Consider the following 14,876-nt stretch of genomic DNA (forward strand, 5'->3'; position numbering starts at 1 on the left):
CACTGCCTCCTCTGGATGTGCTCAAGCATCTCAATGTCCTTCCCAAACTGAGGGACCAGAACTGGACACAGCACTCGAGATGTGCCCTCACCAGTGCCAGGTACACGGACAGAATGAGCTCCCTGCTCCTGCTGGTCACACCATTTCTAATGCAGGCCAGGACAGAGCCTCTTTTGAATCTTTGCCCATCTCCTGATGTTCCTCCCCTCAAGGCCTCGTGTCTCTGGGCTAGCCTGGTAATTTGGGGCTGAGAGAGGGAGAAGCATCAGAGATCCAAGTCTTTTATTCCTCACTGTTGTCATAAATCATCAGAAACACTGAACAGCAACAGCACAGCCTCACAAAATCCCAGAATGGCTGAGGTTGGAAGGGACCTCTGGGAACAATCTTGGCCAACCCCCCTACTCAGACAGGGTCTCCTGGACCAGGCTGCCCAGGACTGTGTCCAAAGCTCCTGAAAATCCCTGAGGATGGAGACTCCACAGCCCCCCAAGGTGATCTGTGCCACTGCTCAGTCACCCTCCGTGAAAAAGTGATCCCTGGTGTGCAGAGGGAGCTTCCCATGTTTCAGTTTGTGCCCGTGGCCTCTTGGCATGTCACTCACAGCAGAGAAAGGAGATGAAAAAAAAAAGAAAAAATCTTTTTCTTTACATCTCCCCAGAGATATTTGCACGTGAGGGGATCCCCCTGAGCCTTCCCCTCTCCAGGCTGGGCAGTCCCAGCTATCCCAGCCTTGGTGAGGTGCTCCAGGCCCTGCAATTCTCTCAGAGCTCCTTCATCATCCTTAATCATCAGGGATCCTCTGCTGGACCCTCCAGGAGCTCTGGGTCTTGACTAAGAAATTTCAGTTATTATTAATTTTTTTTTTCTAGCAGTCAGAGAACACAAGCAGAATAAATGACTGTGATCTCAAGAGCACAATGTAAAAATATATTAAAAAAAAAAAAAAGACAAAGAGATACACACCAAGGTGGAGCAAATTTATCAGGTGAGACCATCATCTTTTGTTCTATCTCAACAAGAAACTTAGCACACAAAAAATTTTGTTTTAAGAGTGTCCTCCAGTGCCTGCTAGGGAGTGACTATTGGAAGGTGACATTTTCTTGTGACTGGTTATGTGCCCTGGGAAATGTAAAAATATCACCAAGGTATGCATAAGAGAGGAGTTAATTAGTTTAACTTCCTGATGGGAATATATTAACAGTGTAATAAGATGCTCAAATACTCTTTTTATGATTGTCCCTGCCAAAATAGTTGTTGGAAAGATTTTTGTAATACAAAAACTTTCATCCTCCATATGGAGATCCAGATGCTGACTCTGATCTTTGTATGGCAGAGGTCACTGCAAACATTCAGCCTCTAGATCTCAGAAGTGGCACCTCTGAGACTGTGACTGCAAGGATCCTGTGTCAGGATCAATATCTGTGGACAGCTTTCTCCTAAATTCCTCTACAAACCCAAAGGGAATCATTTCCCTGTATCAATACACAATCCTTTGACAGGAAGAATTTTATTTTTTTTAAATGCCATCCAGTGCTTTCATTTTAAAAACCCTTTTGTAGTCAAGTTCAAATGCAATTTGTCCTGCACAGTCATTGCCCCAAGTGAATAACATAATTAATTATCTATTCTTATATGTTTGTGACTTAAAATGACTTTTAGCTAAACACTCTTACCCTAAGTTTCCCCTTGATAAGGCTGAACATATAAGCATGAATTTTATTACTGTGTCTCTCCTTCTGTCAGCCAGAATGTCACTTTGGAATTTAATATAGTGAAAACAAAAATAATATGCTGACTTCCCCACTGTTCTAAAATATGTAACCTATTTTTCATTTGAAATAACTGTTTAAATATATTTTCAGATAGCTGGAATGACTGGTAGATTTTTCTACTAATTGCTTTCTGAAATTACACATAAAATCCCTTCCTGCTTACATCCTGAATATGAGGGATGGAGAAATATATTCCCTACAGTAAAAACCTAAATCAACTTCCAGCTTCTTTATAACTGTCAAGAAAAGAAAAATCTTCTCAAAAAGTCTCACTAACCTTGGGATCATAGGGAATAGGACACTGTCTCCTAGGCTCTCTATCTTTTTATCTGCATCTGATAAAAATCTGTGGGTAGGATGCACAGTTTAGTTTCTATTTCCCTGTTTTAAAAAGCCAGACAATCACACTTAGCTGTTTTTTTCCCTCAAAAAAAAAAAAAAAAAAAAATTACAAACAATGAAAAAATAATATTTGAGCAGCATAGGCAGCACTGTGTTAAGGTACATTATTTCAGATTTGCAAATAGGAAGGACTGTAAAACCTTCTTTTCTTCAGGTGACAAAGGAATGATGGCAAATTTCCAATTATTTCAGGAGATCAAGCATCCCTTTTCAATGCCAGGGATTTTTCACATTTCTGTATCATTGTCTTGGCTGATACAGACACCTCGTAAGTAATTTGTTGCATTAAACAATTATAAAAACTTTGAAAGATACCAAGAAAAATGTCTCGGGAAATTAAAAAAAAAATTCAAAATAAGGTAAAATTTAATAAAAAAACTTCTGTCACTGCATATCCCCAAGTTCACATATTATTTTGCTGATTCATTTATAAGATTATATATTAAACAGCCATCTTTTTGAAAGGCCTTTCTGGTGCAAAATAAATTAACTTGACACATAAATTGTTCTCATTTTGCAGCTTTTCTAAAGGATTAAATCTTGTTGCCAAAACAAAAAAAAAAAAAATTGAAAAATACAGGAGAAAACAAAAAGAATAATAAAATTACCCTGTGTGGGGAAGAGAGCTTCCCTGCTTTCTGGTACCCACTGGAAACCAAGATCTTCAAGCAGACCCATATCTCATTTTGGGAAAAAACCTCTTCAAAGTGAGCAGGTCTGTTTTAGGGAGCACCAGGCTGAGGTACAGTTTGTACAGATCTGGCACTGTTTTTGTTTTGTTTTTTTTTTTTTAATTTTGCTTTTACCACAAACAGTAAAAATGCTGTCATGGGCTCCTTGGAAAATCTCTCCTGTAGCTGTCCTACAAGCAAAGAAGCTGTAAGATGAATTTCTGGTTATTTGGTCACTGTTGGGCTGTTCTAGAAAATCAGACCTGGTGCCATAACTGTGGGAAAATCCTCAGCAGCAGCATCAGCAGCAGCCTGGGTGCTCAGTTCTGCAGCATCCCTGCAGCTGCTCATGCTGAGGAGAACAGCTCTGCCCTGCCAGTGCTGCCCATCTGCTGGGGTTCTCTCATCTGCTGGGGTTCTCTCATCTGCTGGGGTTCTCTCATCTGCTGGGGTTCTGCCCATCTGCTGGGGTTCTCTCATCTGCTGGGGTTCTGCCCATCTGCTGGGGTTCTGCCCATCTGCTGGGGTTCTGCCCATCTGCTGGGGTTCTGCCCATCTGCTGGGGTTCTCTCATCTGCTGGGGTTCTGCCCATCTGCTGGGGTTCTCTCATCTGCTGGGGTTCTGCCCATCTCCTGATGTTCTCTCATCTCCTGACGTTCTCTCATCTCCTGGGGTTCTGCTGATGTTCTCTCATCTCCTGATGTTCTGCCCATCTCCTGATTCAGCGATGGGTTACAGCTCAGGTACAACAGCCATACCCTGGATATTCATCTTCCAGCAGAAAACCAGCTTGATTTGAAATAATTAAAGCACTTCTACATATTATTTCTTGTGAATGAAGAAGTCCCTTAACTTCTTCAGAAACATTCAGTCTTTACTATTTAACTGACAGGTTTTGATCACTTTATCTTGCCAGAATTACAGTCCCATGACTCCCAAGCTGTCTGGTTCTAATAACCAGGTAAGCTGTCAGTTGTATATCTCCTACCCATTGTGGTTCCAATGACTTTTATAATGCTCCATTTCTTCCCAAGCACTATTCTATTCTGAAACATTGATACAATTAATATCTTTTCAAATCAATTCATGTCTTGCTTTGGCTGATGAACACATTAATCTGTAAAACTGATGCACTTTAATATGAAGTCTTTATCTTTTCTTATTGGTTATCAACCATGTTACCGATGTTTTTCATTCTGAAACAGATTTGAAAGATAAACAATAGCTGTTGTGACAGCCAACTTAACCATCTAGCACCATCTTGAGGTTAAACTGCTCTTGACATTCTAAAATAAATGGGCATTCCTTGATTAGCTCACCAGAAGCTCTAAAGTGATGCAGATTTTTTTTTTTTTTTTGCAGAAAAAATTTTTTTAAAACAAGCAGTTTAAGAAAAACATTCTATAGATTTTTGTTCTTTGCTTCCTTGCATAGACTTTAATTCAATTCTGTTCATTCTGCTGGTGATTAAGCTTAAACTTATATTCCTAAGGAAGAGTGGGATACTGCACATTTTTGTAACTTCTCTGAACACTGTACTCAGAAAGTTCTAAGATTCAGACTTTATACAGCAGTTCTCCCACAAGTACTTTCCATTTTCACTGGGATCAATTTTAAAGGTCACTTCTAGACAAAACCATACCTTTACAAAGTATCCTTATTCTAAAGGATACTGGTCCACCCAGGCACGATCATCTTTAATGCATTTTCAACTGAGAAGATCTAGGAAAGCCTGGATGTGATATTTTATTGAAGCACAATGAACATGTCAGATAAAGCTGTTCATCGTATGTTCAAAGTTAATCATAACACCAGAACATTGCCACAATTATGAGAAGGGGAATGAAGGCTGGGACCTTTTCAAGAAGCCAAGCAACAGAGAGGAAACTCTGCTTTCTCTAGACAGACTTGCCAACTTTGAGACTTTTTAAAAAACACAAGCATTCACTTGTATGGTGATGAGAGGCTGAAATATACATTAGCAGTATGCTTATTTCAAACAAATCTGATAGTGAATCTTGTGCTACTGGGCTGAACTCCTGATGAAATTCATCAGTTGTCATGAGAATTCAAGTAAACACAGCCCCAGTTTTATGAGCACCTCACATCAATAGCCACTCAAATAATCTTTGCTGTGTCCAATGTTGTGTTAGCATGTTTAGAGACTCAGCATTAGGAAAGTGCAACACTTCCAAGAGCTCATCTTTTCATTCAATTAAGGATTCGGGACAGACAGAGAATCCAAACCAGTTTTTTATCTTTAATAAGGAAATAGGAGCTTTTAGGACTCAGAGGACTGTAAAAATATGTGATTTCCATAACACTAGGTATCAGCACTTTGTGCACACTGTTATTTCAGCCTTAAAACCTGCCTGCAAATGCAGACTGAAGGAAAGGCTAATGGATTTTAAATACCCCTGCCATTCTTAAAGTGTCCACATGATGCTGTTCAGTTCTAGAAGGGGTGACATTTCACTACACATGGAAGTATCTTATCACATGTGAATCTGTGCATTCCCAACACATCAAACATTAACGTTCATTGCTGTATTTTCATTTTCTACCTCATGGCCCTGGGAAATACAGTGATGTACACTTAAAACTGGAGGGTTGATCTTGCTAAAACACTTCCAAAGGTTTGGTTTACAGGTTTCAGTACAGGTTAACATTAATTATATCTGGACATTTTTCACAACAAAGATAATTGCCTTGTGAAAATCCATTACAGCCATTGCCAGTATCAGGGGATTGATTTAAAGTCAACCTTGATGGTAACCATTGCATTCTAGAAAGACAAATGCAAAGCAAATGCAAATGCAAAACAAAATACACCATAATCAATAACAGCAAGAGGCAGCCCTTTCTGGGGAAGCAGCCCCTGGAGACAGGGTACCCATTTTCCTGAGACAGCAGGTAAGTGAGAGAGGGAAGCAGAAGAAAGAATGTCTAACTACTCTCCTGCCAGAGCTTTTGCAAGTTCTGTCAGGATTTGTGTCAGTGCTCTGAGGAAATTGAACATGGTGTCTTTCAGATCACCGCAAGAGATGAAATCCATAGGGAGAGCAAGGAAAACTTTCAAAGAAAATACAACTCCTGCTACAAATCCAGAAACTTACAGGGAAAGTGACCGAGACACTTCTCTTGTGAATGTGAATGTGAAAATCCACTTGCTACTTAGCCAAAATCCCAGGACCCAGGCCTCCAAATGCAGTTAAACAGCTCCATTTGTAGCTCTTCTAGATTTAGATTAGACAGCAAGAGAAACTGAATGGCATTGAAAGCCCTTTTTGATAGGTTTTGTCAAAATACCTGCAGCAGCACTTCAAACTTTCAAGTGAAAGTATTAGGGAAAACTCCATGAAAACCTCTTCCCAAAGGAGCTGTTCCAAACATCTTGGAAATGACAAGCAAAAGGATAAACAGCCCAGCATTTTCAGGGACAGTAATTGCCTCTGCTGGTAATTCACACTACAATCAGGGAGGAAAACCAGGAATGTGGGGTGATACTTGAGCCAGTGTCGGGTCTAAAACTCCAGAATGAAAATGTGCATCTGAATATACACTTAGCTCGTCTTGCAACATAAGCCTTGAAAGCCAGCACTGCATAGGACTGCATCTATTTCTGCACTGATCTCCTTTTAACCCCCCCACACCTCCTGCCTCCCTCCCTCCCTTTTCTGTCACATCCCTGTTAGCTGTGTATTTTTCAGAACAGCAGCTGTTTGTGTGCTCTGCTGGGGAATGGGCCCTGGCCTCCAGGATCACAGACACTTTCACTATTTCATCTTGAAATCCCCAGTCGTGAGACTGGAAGAATCCTCATGTAATATCTGTGTGTCTTCATCGCATCAATGATTTATAAATTATGGATGAGGGAGTTAGGGAGAGAGCAAACACATATATTTAGAGATCAGGCCAAATTACAGTGCTGACACTTGTTACTTATTGATATTTCTTGGTTATGTCCATGCCAATCTAATAATTCTTTCCTAATTGATCAATTGAGACATTGAAAATTAAAATTACTTTTCCTGTGCCAATTGTTCTTGTTCCATCCTTGTATTTGACAACAAAAATGCTCAGTGTTTTAATTCCAAACAGCCACTTAATCAGTGTTGTTTTCTTTTATGAAGAAAACTATTTTCAAAGCACCAAAATGTTCTCTGAGACAACAGAAATTTGGAGCTCCCTGGTCAGCACAGTAGTGTTATTTAGCCTTCATTAAGATAATTTATTTGATACATATTATACTTGCTGAAAGGCAAATGCACTTCAACATTGCAGCTTGCCTCTGAACAGATCACTTAATTCTGCTGAAAGCTTTAGACCACCTATTTTTAGCAAAATAAAAGAAAATGTGTAGGTCAGATCAAGCATAGGAAGCAAAAGAGCAAAAAGGCACTCACAGGCAGCTGCCAGGGTTAGGTAGCACAGGAGGTGCAGCAGGAACAGAGCTCTCGTGGGGACCATTGCTCCTGGAAGGGACAGGACTGGTGGCACTGAGTCAGGGCAGCCAAGGGCACCTTCTGACACAGAGGCACTACATGAGGGAACTGGCACTCCAGGACTTTTCTTTTTTTTGTGATAATCAGAGCTTGACCACAGCTGCAGCTGAGCCACCAGGTGGGATGAATAACTGCTGTAAGGGGCTAAGCAAAATCACTGACTTGACACCCTGTTTAGTGACCAGCTGAGGATTGATCACACACCATTGATCACCAGGATGCTCATTGGAGGGTTGGTGGTTTTTTAACAAGATATGCCTTCAAAACCAAAGAACAGGGGAATATTTCATGGCTAGCCCAGCAAATTTCCCCTGATCACCAGGAACAGCAGCAAGGTTAGTGCATCTCCCTCCTGTACGTGGCACACCACCCCTGAGAGTTCAACACCAGCCTGCAATACCTGGGCCTTACAGTGGCATCTGAGTGAAATGCAGATGTGGCACACAGGTGGTCATATTAGGTGGCCTAAGTGCTTTCTCCAGCATTTGAACTCTGATTCCTGATCTAAGAATCTCCACTGCCTGCAACTGCCTTGTTTTCACAGCTCCCAAGAGAACTTCCCCATTACACCAAGGTTCATTTCAGTAGGAGGGACATCACCCTCCTGAAATCATTCCTGTGCCTGAGAGGTCTGAGGGAGACCATTCACTTGGAAAGTTCCCCAGGAGTACATTTAGGAAAATCTCAGGATCTCTGTGTACCCCTCTACCAGGGCCCAGCCACAGCTGGAACAGCTCCTCTCCTGGAGAGCAGCAGCACACAGGAATTAGGCACACCCTGGTGCAAGGCAGCCTCTCAGAGAGAGCAGGCAGGAATTTGTGTGCTTGTTCAGGATCATGTCCTAAAAATTGCTGCAGAAATTAATATCTTGGGTCTGATCTAAAACCCATTAAATGTTACTGGGTCATTTCCATGGCTTTCAGCAGGCAGCAGCTCATATCTTATTACCATTTGGAGAAGCAGATGAAAGTTAGTTATTTTACACAATCTGTATAAATTAACATTATTTGTGGGATAACTGTCAGAGAGCCCAGACTGCATTTTTTAACATCAACATGAAAATCTCCTGCCCTGGCACCATTCTGGGACTGTGGCACAGCATGACTGGAAGAGACAACACACTTTTGGGAGAAGCTTTTGTGAAAGGCCTCTTGTCCACTCACCCTCCCCACACACCTGACTGTGTTCTACCCCACCTGGCCGACCCCTAATTGCATTTCTGCAGATAATGGGTGCTAATGCAATGCACCTTTCCTCAGGTCTGACTCTCACCTTCATGAGCCTCAGCTGCTGCCTCCAAGGTGAGGAGCAGGTAAGGTGAGGCTCAGATCAGTGTTCCCCCAAGGAAACTCTCACTATCACAGAGGCAGGAGCAGCATGATCACACAGTCATTAACATCCCTGAAAGCCCCTGCCAATTACCTGCATGGGAAGAGTTGGATCTTGTGTGCTAACAAAACACATCAGGCAAAAATATCAGGCTCAGTAGAGAGAAGGCATTAAAAGATGCTTTTCTCCTGCCAACTGTTTTCAAAGCTCATCTCGAAACAAGTGACAAAGCAGTAGTTATTGTACAACAGATTGTGTGGTTGCCATGAAAACAGAAAGTTTCGGCACTCTCAGCTATCATTAGGATGCTCACTGGCATTCTGAATCTTGATAGTTCCAGGGTACAAAACAGGAACCCCAGTGGGACCATCTACCCAGTAATTCACATGTAGCTGTGTAGGAGGCCAGTATTTCAAGCAGACTTTGTGTATGTGTTCAGGGTAAATCTAGGAGCCTAATAAGCTGTAAAAATATACATCATCTGTCCTTCATGGGGAAGACTAATATCCTCTGATGATAATTTCTAAAATGGGTTCTGAATACTGAAATTTTAAATTGTTGTGAAAAGCAATAAAACCAATCAGAGTGAGCATATCAAATTAATGTGTGATAATCCCTCCCTTGCTGCAGGAAGATTTTATTTTTAAGTGGCATTTTAAAAATGTCTTCTGTGATGAATAAAAACAGTAGGGATGTGATAATACCCCACCAACTGAGGAAAAAAAAAATCCCAGTTCAAATTTGCAAAAACAAAATTTGTTATTTTGAGACCGGGATGCATTTTTAAATGACAACATGCAGAGTTAAAAGAAGGAAGGCTATCCTTGGGGCAGTGCTGTTCAGAGAAGTTCTCAAATATCCTTCTGACAACACTAAAACCCATTCCTGTTCTTCACCGGCCTGTGGAGAGCAGCACCAACTGTTTCCACATGTAAACCATGCTGCTCTTCTATGGAGAGAGGTCAATAAGATAAATACATATTCCTGAGCTTCAGATATTTCTACTGCCCTGGAAGATGGCACCATTTCTTGGCTGCAAAGGAAAGTGATTTTTGAGGAGGACATGAATTCTTGTTTTCTCCATAAATAACTAGCTAATATGTATTTTCTATTTTGATTTTTTTTTTCAACAAGGTATGATAAGAGAACTTTGAGAGCTTAAATTTCCTAATTCCAATGATGTTGTAAATAAAACAAAAAATTGAGGAAGTTGTGGGTGAGTGATCAACATGTACCTGGTTTAACTTAAAGAGTTTACTTTTCACCAAAAATCTTAGCAGGAAAGCATCAGGACATATCTAACAGTCCTTACTGGCCTGTGGCTCCAAATAATATATTTAATATATCTCAGCTTTTAGGCTGGGTGCTTCACAGCAGTTTGCCACTGAGAATTTGGCACATCTTCTGTTTCTCATCCACAAATACAGATGACATTACAGAAAAATATCTAATATGAGAAAGATGTTGCATTGTAGAACAACTGATTCTGTATCCTTTTCATAAGCAAAAATTAGAGATTTCCCAAATATGTCCCTTGCAGTTGAGAAAACTGTGTAAAAAGATGGAATTACCTTTCTCTGATTCACTGAAAAATAACATGAAAGGGATCTTGAATGCTCAGAATGATAACAGATAAAGCATGAGATGGGATATAAATGACACTTTTTTAGAGACCATAAAACCAGAAAAAGTAAAGGATGCTTGGGTTCCTAATATCAATTTATAGTTTCTACCTGGAGAAAAATGTTGCATTAACACACAGGATACATTATAAAATGTGTATCTTAAAAGACTGGTGATAGTCCACAAGGTAATTTCCTAAATCAAAAGGCTTCCATCCAGTGTGCCAGGAAATCTATACTACACTTTACCTGAGAGATAGAGACGAATTCCTCCTAGAGCTGAAAAAGTGATAAGTGGAGGTAAAACCAGTCATCCTACTGCTTTCCTTATGTGCAAGCAAAACAAGTCTAAACCCCAGTGCTTTCAGAGACACAGTTCTGAGGAGCCAGAAACAATTACAGAGCAGATTGATTGTTGATGTGAATTTAACAGAGTAGCATGAGTTACAATGCCATTATTTTCCCAAGTGCTACAAAATAATAATCAAGGAAACCTACTCATTTTTAAACTTCATTGTAGAGACAAAAGAATCCATGAAGAAATAAGAAAAGAATACTTAATAAATTACAAAAATAGAGCAGTTGATGGTAACACATTATAAATCAAGAGGCAGAACTTGCAGAAAATTGAGACCTGAAGAATAAAATTGCCAGCAAGCACAGTTAAGGGCAACAGCTTTTTGAAATATGTAAAGCACCAGAACTAACACTACTTTCCTACATGCCATTAAAAAGTGTCCCATAGAAACTAAATTCAGATGCTTGCTTTTTAATGTCTTGATTTACATTTCCAAGACTTGGAGGATAAAAATTAATCTATGAATTTTGCTGCCGTTTTAATTTTTTTCAATGACAGATCATTACCATTATTGACTGTTGGTTTGTCTCCCTTCTATGATATTACCCATTGCTAATGCAACCACTTTTATCAGCCTAGCTGATGTAACCTGCTTTGGAGCAAAAGGGAATTTATCCTTGGGAATTAGAGGCTGTCAAGAGCTGTGAAACTGTGAAAGTAAAAGCAATCAGTAAAAAGCACATATTTACCAAGAAATGTAACTGTACAGTTGCCTCAGTGGTGTTATTGTTTTCTCTCAGGTAAATTGTTTTATGACAGGCAGCAAATTTTTTTTATTTCCAATCCTGTAAGCAAACATCAACTACAAATAAAATTGTCCCCAAGGAAAATAAATCCAAGAATAACAAATTCAAAAGAGATGGGATATGTGACAGAAAGAAATTCTCAGTGCAGGCTAGGCAATTATGAGATGGAAAACATAAAAAGTTATGGGAAAAGTATTTCCCTTTTTTTGTATTTCATGTTTTAGCTCATTAATGTTTGAGCCTTTGGACTACTAAACTCAATTAGCAGCAATTTAATTACCACCGTATATTTTGAGGTGCAGAGCTCTCCACAGCAGACACTTGCTCCCTCAGAAGGTTCTCTGGAGATTTGGAGATGTGTGTTGATACCACCAGTGGTTTCTTCTCCTCACCCAGTGCAGGAATGGAACAATAGAGATGAGCAGATGTGACCTCAGTTCCTTCTCCATTTAAAAATGTCTATAATAAATCTACTTTCAGCTTTGACAGTCAAATGACAAGCCACAAAATTCTTTCTCACTAAGCTCCTAAGGTAGAAAAAGTATTCACATCTGGCGAAATATTTATGAGTGCAAGTGTATATGTGTATCCTTAGGAGACAGATACGTGTCACAGAGCCCTGGTGCTTCAGCTCTGTGATTGAATGGTTTGCTTTTGAAGGATTCTTCCCTGTGGCAGAGAAGGGATAATATCTAAATCACCAGATTCTGAGCTTCCAGTAGCTTTTAGGCTAACAGGCCTAATCTGAGCTCTGCACTACATACTCATATATTTTTTTTCTCCTGTGTAAAGGGCTTTAACCAATTCTAATAAAAGCTGCTATTAATTGTCCTGTACCCTACCAGCATAAAGGAAAGGAGTTCTTGTGGGTTCTCCTTCTACTACATTGGAAATGCTTCTATTTTAGTCATTTAAGAGTGAACATGAATTCTTTGCAGATGAACAAAGACAGGTGTGGGAAAGGCATAAAAAGCAACAACCACATTATCATTCACTAATTCATGGCATTGTCAGCAAGGGAGAAATGTGAAGCTTGCCAGGCCAGGAAATACTGCACAGTTGCAATTTTGGCAGCTCTCACTCTCCAGCTAAGCCTTCAAAAGAAAAGGAACAGAAGGCAAATCTACAGCAAAGCACGTGCAATTTATTGAAATGACAGAACTGGCAAACTCCCCTTCAGAACAATAAGACAAAATATCCTAAAGCGGATGCAAATAAACCAGGTATAAATGGATCATTTCAGGCAGAGTGAGCAGAATCTGAAGAGACAGAACAAAGCAAACACCAGACACAAGTAGCTATTAGCTCCTGAAAGACCTGAAGCACTCTTACCAGGACATGTCTTCCCACTCCTTCACCAAATGAGCCTCTTGCATTCCCATTTAAGTTTAAAGTAGAGCAACTTCAACCTGACTTTTGGTATTCAAATGAGGCAGCTTAGTTGGGAGTTCAGTCCTCCCTCTGCTCCCTATGCATTAAAGTGGAAATATTGTCTCAAGAGGTGCTTTACAGCAGCCAGGCATCTCACTGCCTCATGCAGAGGCAATCTCATGGATTTTCCTGCAAGGTCGCAGCAGAGCCCCACATTTTGCAGACAAAAATTGCCCAGTGGGGAAGTAAAATGCTGGGGTGGCCTTGAGTCCATCACTGTGGCTTTGAGGTGGAGTTTCACTCCTTTGGAGCCCTCTTGGCCCCACTCAGCCCCACTGCCCAGGAGACCCTGCCCTGGGACCGCAGGGGTTGTGCTACACCAGTGCCACTTTGGGCTGGGCACGGGCTGGGCACAGCACATGGCACTGACAAATGGCCCCAGGCACAGCCTCGCTGCAGGACATCAACCAACCTTCCATGGAACCAGGGGCTCTGGCTGCCTTCCTCACGAGCTGCACTTTCTGTCTCTTTAGGATCATAATCTGCTGCTGTGCTACTGGGAGGTTCTTCTGATCTCCCTTTCAGACAGAAATTTAGTTCTTGGAAGATGGAGCTCTTCTTAAAGGAGTGCTTATTGTTACTGCCACTGCACACAATCCCTGGGATGTTTTCTCATGCTTTAGAGCATCTTCTATCAGCACAATGCAGGGGACATTTTTTAACCTCTCCTGGTTTAATAACTAGCATGTTGATATTTTTCTCAAGGCAGCAATACACTTAACAGGCTCATTGACAGCAGTGGAAAAGGCAAACAGGCTGTCAGACACACTGTGGAGATAAAAGGAAAGGACTGGAAAAGTGTTTTGTTTCTCAGTGGTGCTAGAGCCACTTCTTCCTACAAGTCTTGATCCTTTTGCAACCTTAAATCTTCTCAAATGCAACAGTATTTCATTGCATATTTATATTCAGGGTTTTAACTACTAGGGTGGGTGGTTTATTTCCAATTTAATCAATTAAGTGTCTCTAAGGCACTTCTGAAAATGTGCTTGGGTCTAAAACATTTTATATCACCACCTCACAGGATTTTTAAGATAAGATAAACATATTAGACGCTTAAACTTCATTAGTTCCAACTTGCTCAAGCACTTTTTAAAGTCCCAGAAGAAATTCACATCTATCATTAGATGAATAAATAACTTTTGACAAGCTATTCCTTAACTGCATTTGAAAATTGCCATAGGAGTATTTTGAAGCACTGAAGATAAAAGAAAAAAATTGAAAAAAAAAACCAAAAAATTTTGGCAATAGGCTGTTCCTTATCATATCTTAGACTTGACCTATTATCAATCAGAATAATTCAAAAAGTAAGAAAAAAGATGTGTTGATAGAATTATTAATTAAATTTCTTTCTGGATAGAGAAAAGAGAGGCTATTCAGGAGGAGAAGTGTAACAGCATTGTGACAGAGTGGGTTATTTATGTTTAAAACTTAGATGATGAAGAATGACTTCCAACCTGAAAGATTGTAAAAGTAATTTTATAAAAATTTATAAAGTAAAACCTTTCCCCACATGCATGTAACCTTCCATATCACTTATTTTTTTAGCTGCAAGGCAAAGACTGGGAACCAGACCTATTCAATACCCTTAGTTCTGCTGGAAGTGGAAGATAAATTACTAGGAGGGATATTTTATACCAACCTATTTTACACATAATTGGTGTTTTAAACAAATGTAATAAAGGTTAACTTTGGCAAATGCGAAATAATATTGCTTTGGGGTTTTGTTGGTGCTGCTTAAATAAAATCAATACTTTTTTAAGAGTTGCACTGGTAGCAAAAGACACAAACAATAATTAGAATGGAGAGTCATGCATCCAAACAAAAAAAGTAAGGCTCCCCTGTAGTGTTTAACAAGACTGCACCATAGTATATTGAAACCATTCTTTTTAAAAAAATGATTGTCCTGTGTTTGTATGAAAAATCCATTCAACAGAGTCCCTGTAGGTGCTAGTCACAAATTGTGCCCAGTCATAAACTATTGTCAGGAAGAGGGGAAAATCACACAGGGGTGAGAGGGATCAGGACACCCAGAGAAC

The sequence above is a fragment of the Lonchura striata genome, chromosome 14, assembly GCF_050655825.1.
Source record: "Lonchura striata isolate lonStrDom1 chromosome 14, ASM5065582v1, whole genome shotgun sequence".
Taxonomy (NCBI): domain Eukaryota; kingdom Metazoa; phylum Chordata; class Aves; order Passeriformes; family Estrildidae; genus Lonchura; species Lonchura striata.